Source organism: Staurois parvus, unplaced genomic scaffold (assembly GCF_062004578.1).
Source record: "Staurois parvus isolate SC_StPar_1 unplaced genomic scaffold, SC_StPar_1.0 ptg000076l, whole genome shotgun sequence".
In the NCBI taxonomy this organism is placed as follows: Eukaryota; Metazoa; Chordata; class Amphibia; order Anura; family Ranidae; genus Staurois; species Staurois parvus.
In genome coordinates this window covers 316,458-322,548 of record NW_028317872.1, presented here as the reverse complement: position 1 = coordinate 322,548, position 6,091 = coordinate 316,458, and positions in this window count along the sequence as shown.

Here is a 6,091-nt window from a genome sequence, read left to right as displayed (position 1 = left end):
GACAGGAAATATGACCTCAGATGGCTCATGGGGGGGAAGGGGAGGAAGTCTGCTGACCTCAGAAGACTCATGGGGGAGGACCAGTGATAGATAATAGGAAAGGCTATGCTCCAATTGGAATATACATCCTGTGTATAGGCACTCCCCATTGCATTGTTTGGTGGGAGGGGATTGACTTTATTCATGTGGGGGGCATGTGTGTATTTTTAATAAAACAGAGAGCTGGGTCTAAAACCAGCCCCTTATGTGAGTTGCAACACCATCCTGAGAGTGTCGTGTGATCATTCTAGGGTAACAGAGCTCTAATTCCCCCACATCTCAACAGAGCCAAAGTATTTGGATGGGCAGGAATCGTGTAGTTTGGCTGCAGTCGTGGTAAGCAAGATTCGCACAGCTTTATGGGGGATTTCTGCGCATCCAACTGCGAGTACTCACGGTAAGGAGAAATTCGTTAAAGCGAATTTCCAAGACAGTTTGGCGAGCCTGGTGGATACTAACGCGTATTCTTGCATAGCTAACCAAGAACGGGGGGGGGGAATAGCGATCATGAACTAGCAAAAAGTATGCCGGCACATTTCAGGTCTCTCTGCCATTAAGAGGATCGCTTTTTGCGTGTTCGTGTGGCTGATTTCGCTCTCTGTTAGCTAACAAGAATTACCGCTTGGCACGGACCTAGTGTTTTGTCCTAAACTCTTGATTTGTGGGTGAAAGACAAGGGTTTGTCTCTGCGGAGAGCAGCAGAGGGGTGGGTTTGGTTGGCTGGATTTGGTCAAGTTTAAAAATCTTCCAACCAAAAATTAAACAGGTATATGTTTTAGCGGGTAAAAGTTGTTGCATAGTGTTAGGTAAGTATTTGTGGGTTGTAGGTACTGTGGTAATTGCTCTACCCCCCTCCACGTGAGGTAATTATTACAGTGCTGAAAGGCTTAGGTTAATTGTTAACTGTTGTAAGATCTCTGTGTGTATGTAGTCTGTGCAATGTTTTGTGGTACTACTGCTCCCAGCAAGCATGCAGCAGGGGGTCCTTTCTGTTACATGTGCATGTTAGTGTGATATGTTGGTGTTTTATGTCCGTTCTGTGATTGTGCCCAAATTGTGTTGTATGTGTACTGCATATTGTTGTGTAATTGTCCAGTGTATGTTCTGTCCAAAAGTCTGTTTTATGTAAGAGGTTAGAGGCAATTTTGAGGCTAGAGTCTGCCGTGTGCTCCTCTGTGGGGGGGCCATTCTAGTGTTACCATGTGCTTCCCTGTGGGGGGGTCACTCTAGTATCTGCCATGTGCTCCTCTGTGGGGGGTCATCTTCTTGACTAACCACATGGACTCCTTTTGTTTGGTGGCCATTTTGTTGGCTACCATGTGCTTTCCCTGTTGGTGGCCATTTTGTTGACTACCATATGTGCAGTAATCTCTATGCAATGTGCATGAAGTTTCCTATATGCATTTGAGCCATATTGTGTTTTTAATCCAAATTTTTTACAGTTTCATTTGTTTGCTTTTAGCTTTAAATTTGCGTATTGCCAGCCAATTTAAAGTGTGTTAAGCGAGTTTTACCTTCACGTGTTCCACATTTAGTGAGCGCGGTGAAGTCTGGGTTTTTACACATAGATTTCTTGTATAGTGATTATGTTTTTCTTGTGTTTTTCCTGTTAAAAGTAGTTCCTTATTGTAAAGCGGGTTTGTTTTAAGCTGCTGTGTCACGTGTTTCGCGTCCAGCAGACTTTTTGTGTAAACGGTTTTAGGTGGTTGCAGTGAAGATTGCGTGTGTAACGTGGATCGTTTAGCGGTGCTGATAGGAGTGATTTTTGCGTCAGCAACAAGGTTACTTTTGGCGCAGTTTTTCGGTTTACCTCTGTGTAATTGTTTTACTGTGAAACGTCCCGTGTTTTTCATAAGGATCCACTTTGTCCTTTTTAACAGTTTTTCAGGTTGAAAAAGGGTTTTTCTGTGTGTATTAGGAAAGTTTTTTTCTTTACACAAATTTCCTAAAGGTCAGTTAGCAGGTTTCTGGCCAACCAGTGACCCCTAAGTAACATCCAAGAACCCCTCTTTTTGTTTTGACTTGTGTTAGCTACTGTGTGCAGGGAGAGAAAAGCCACTTTCATCATTGTGCGGTGTGGCCTGCCAAACACAGTGGGTGATGAGAACCACATAAGTTACGCTGTGCGAGTGGGCGGTCCAGGGAAGTAACACTTAGCCTGGTTACCACAAACACTTCGGGTGGTCAGGATCACATAAATTGCGCTGTGGGAGTGGGAGGTGTGCTCTCAGTCTGACCGCCACTTGATGCGCTTCGGGTGATCGATAAGTATCACATAAATTACGCTGTGCTGGGAAAGTGGTGGAATCAGGCCTCTCGGTAGGATCCCACCGAGTGCTCCAGGGGGTAAACAGGTACCCGGACGCGGGATATATACCAGTGACTAGTCACGATGGGCAGTAGTCAGTCCATGAAGAGAGAGGGGGAAGCAGCCCTCTTCAGGGTAAGGACAGCTGCACAACTGATGAAGGTGAGTTTGGGGGGGAAGTCTACAGAACCCCTCAAAAGGTGGAATAAATGGTCGAAGGGTACCAGATGGGAAATTCCCCGGGAAGGTACATTTGACGCATGGAGGTGGGAAAAATTAATCTCTGAATTTGAACCACGGATGCAGGCGTCAGAACTAGAGATCGCACAGCTATGGCTTCACAGGTCAATCCGATTAGGGAAGCAGGGCATACATAAACTGGTGTCTGTCCGGAAGAACCAGGTGATGTATACCTGGCCTCCAGAGGGAATAAAACAGGAGGATCCAGTGTCAGAGGTGGAGGAAGCTCTTTCAGGGCTGACTCTACTAAGGCAGGCAGGATCAGGGTCTGCTGGGGTTCCCCAACAACCAACAGTGGCTGAGATAAGTATAACTGCACCTGTCTCTTCTGTTAGTGACATCACTCTTGATGTACCTTCCGTGTCTTCTGTATCTATGCCTCAGCCTCTACCTCTACCTCTACCTCTCCCTTCTCCCTGCTTCACCCCAGCTCCTTCTGTTTCCAACTATGAAGCCTACTCAACAACCGATTTGCAGACTATCTGTGAATCAAGGGGAATAGACACCCGGTTAAGAAACAGGGCGGATTGCATCAAAGCGCTACGAACCACTGATCAGACCCCTGCCCCCCAGCTATACCCTGATCTGAGGGACCTCAAACCTGAAGGTGCAGTAAGCGAGTTGGTTAATCTAAGCCCATTGATGAAGCTGGGTCAGCCCTTGCACTCTTCCCAGACCGAGGCCTATCCAGTCAGAGTGCAGCAATTTGAAGGTCCTCCCAATGCACGGGGGGAACGGACTTTAGGGGAACGGGTAGTTTGGCATGTCCCCTTCACCCCGGCAGAGATCCGCACTATTCTGGCTGAGCTCCCGGACTATCGAGTCAATCCGAGAGGATTTGCTCGAATGTTTGGACAAAACCAGTTCAGCTATGGTATGAGCGGGTCAGATTGTACGCAGATCCTGCGGGCTAAGGTGGGCATGGAAGTGGCCAGTACAGTGATTGCAGGGTGCTCTATAACCACGCATGAGGAGATGACTTCAGGGGGCAAAGAGTTCTGTACACAGCTAAAGGCAAAGCTTCCAGAAATGTATGGTGCTATCTCTACTACGGACATGATGAAGCTCACCCAGGGTCCTAATGAGGAAAGCGCCTGCTTCTGGCGCCGTCTCAAGCAGACGGCACTGGATGCGGATCTGGAAGTTGGACCTGATGCTCCAACTGAAGGGGTAAAGGTGACCGCGACGCACATTCTGTTGCGGGCCAAATTTTTGGAAGGCATCAATATTAAAATTCGGGAAAGGCTGGTTCTGGCCCGACCCGAATATAATGAGATGTCTATCCCTGCTATCCTTTCCACTCTTGCGGCAATAGAGAGGGAAATGGATAGAAGAAAACAAGACAAGGCCAAAGTTCTTATGTCCCAGACCCCACACGAAAAACCAAGGGATCTGGGTCACAGGAAGGATAGGCCCCCACCCAGGTGCTTCCAGTGCCACCAAACGGGGCACATGAGGAGGAGCTGTCCCCAATTACCTAAAGGTCGATGGCAGTTCATTCCTCATGAGTCCTCCGCCCCTATGACCACCATGGTAAGTAACTCCTATGAATTCTCATAGGAAGTTGACAAATCAGTGTCGGCCCAGATCCATCTTTTTCTAGAGGAATTAAAATATCCCCTCCCTTGCCTCACCGACACCAGTGCAGCAAGAACGGTCCTGAGAAAACAGGACATCCAAGGCAAGGTACCCCTCTCAGGGGAAAGCCCTCCTAACCCCTACTAACCTCACTATCAAACGATGCACTATTCTTAACCCAGCTTCTCTTCTTCCTGTGTTGGAAGATGAGAAGGGGGGGGAAGACAGCAACGACAGTGCTGAATTTTGCAACACGACTAACAATACTAACACCTCTTCTGCTAACATGTCTTCTTTGTCCACTACTAATCTCTCTTCCAAAGGACACGACTGCATTTCTTTGGTGGAACTGGAGTCAGCGGCGACACACCCCATATCACCCCGAGAGTAGCGGTAAGGTTGAACGTCTTCCGATACCCAAAAACCTTGGCCTGAGTGTCTCCCCATTGCCCCCTATTCCATCCGGAATGCCCCTCGGCAACCACATGGGCTGTCACCCTACGAGGTGTTGTTTGGGGGACCTCCCAAAACAGGGTTGTACTTTCCTCAACAGTTGTCGTCTTTGCATTCATAGCTTACAGGTTATGTGCAATCTCTGCAACGGGAGCTGCAGAAGATACACCATCGGGTTCGCGAATCGCTCCCCGATCCAAATGCAATAACAGGTGTTCTTTCTATTGAGCCAGGTGATTGGGTCGTCCTAAAGAAACATCAAAGAACCGGACTCGAGCCACGGTTCACCGGACCATACCAAGTCCAGCTGACGACACCTACCTCACTCAAACTCGAGGGACGAGACAACTGGGTGCACGCAAGCCACTGCAAGAAGCTTTTCAGCTACACCAGAGAATGAGGGGTGTCATTTTCCTTTTTCTTTTTGTTTGTATGTCATACATGTGTGTGAACGGAGGAAAAGACGGCAGATACCCCAACCTTTTATTTAAAATGCACCTGCGTTTAGCCAGAACCGCCAACAAAACCAACTGTTGGGTATGCTCTAAGCCCCCACCCAGTCATCACATGTCCGCAATGGCCGCTGTTCATGCCCTATATGACATCCGCGTCGGCATGAAAAAGCAAGGGACCCCTGGTCAGCCCCCACGTAGACATTTGTCGGTAGAACTTAATGACACATTTTTAGCAGGTAACATCAGTTTTAGCACCAATATTAGCTCTAGCTCCTGTAGGACCCTCGTCAGTCCATTATGGGTAACTGGGCAGCTAGGCAGCCCTCAGGTGTGCTTTAACATCAGCTTTGGCACAGGTAACAAGTTTGTTGGGACTACCACCTGCGAGGGAGGTATAACTGTCAATCTGACTAACCAGACTTCCCTTCTGAGTAACCACACTGACCGACCAGACCACGTGTGTTGGAAGGACGGATGTGATGTGCAGACTGAGGGAGCAATCCCCCAGTCTGTGCAACTGTTGCTCAGTGCCAGAGGCCGAACGAGGAACTCTTCCTGCTCTGCTCTGACAGGTCCATACTATTTTCTGTGTGGTTCGGCAGCCTATAGAACATTTCCCCAGAACGCGAAAGGTTCGTGTGCCCTCATAAAGCTAGTCCCCGCATCCTATGTAGTGATGGATCATGAAGAGTTGATGGTCCACAAGAAGGTAAGGATGGCAGGGAGAGTTCGCAGGGAGCTGTTCTCTGAGGGCGACCAAGCATGGGCTTGGTTCCCCTCATGGACAGGATGGGGAATAGAACTTATGAAGCGCCTGAACAATTTTTCTGTCATCGTGGATAGTTTGTTTAACGAGACCGTAGAGGCTGTCAGAGAAATTGCCCAAGAACAACGGCAGATGGGAATTTTAGTGCTGCAGGAGAAGATGGCCCTTGATTATCTTTTAGTCGCCAAAGGGGGGTTCTGTGAGTTCATCGGAGAGGATTGTTGTACTTGGATAGAAGACACCGATGACAAG